Raw genomic sequence first — 687 nt, 5'->3', positions numbered from 1 at the left:
GAGAAACAAAAATAGTTTACAACTATTTATTTTCCGACGTTTCGCCACACTTTGTAGGGCTTCATCAGGGCTAAAAAGATACAAAATGATACAATAATAAGAATAAAAATAAGTAACAATGGCAAGAGTAAAAATTTTTTATATAAAAATACGTAAAATATACAGTTAAAAATACAGGAGATGTACATAAAACAAAAACAATATGCGGAAGGAAAAAAAGAAAAAGTTAAGATTAAATAAACGTCATGAAAAAATAATAATTATACATAAATAAGTAATAATAAAGATATAAAATGATAATAAATGAGCAAAGAACAAGTCAAGACAACCTACCTGTTCAGAGCAAACGGGTGAACAGTAGCAACAATTGGTGGAGTATGGAGCTAGCTCTTCCACCAGCCGTTCAATGGTTTTATTTCAATTTAAAATACATCGCGTATACAGGAAGTAGTGATAAAGATATGACGAAAAATTCGAAAACGAAAAATTTTTACTCTTGCCATTGTTACATATTTTTATTCTTATTATTGTATCTTATCTTTGTATTTTTATTCTTACCATTGTATCATTTTGTATCTTTTTAGCCATGATGAAGCCCTACAAAGTGGGGTGAAACATCGGAAAATAAATAGTTGTAAACTATTTTTGTTTCTCCTTTGACCGCAACCCTGACCATCTTCCTATACA

General features: G+C 29.3%; 1 protein-coding gene across 2 annotated transcripts in view; it reads left to right on the top strand.

Moving 5' to 3' along the window:
* Megf8 (multiple EGF like domains 8) overlaps window positions 1-687 on the top strand; it is a 56,341-nt gene that overhangs the window by 20,047 nt on the left and 35,607 nt on the right. The window lies entirely within an intron of this gene.

The sequence above is a fragment of the Halyomorpha halys genome, unplaced genomic scaffold (genome assembly GCF_000696795.3).
Source record: "Halyomorpha halys isolate HHAL.00 unplaced genomic scaffold, Hhal_1.1 Scaffold596.1, whole genome shotgun sequence".
Classification (NCBI taxonomy): Eukaryota; Metazoa; Arthropoda; class Insecta; order Hemiptera; family Pentatomidae; genus Halyomorpha; species Halyomorpha halys.
This window is presented reverse-complemented; position numbering and strand designations above follow the sequence as displayed.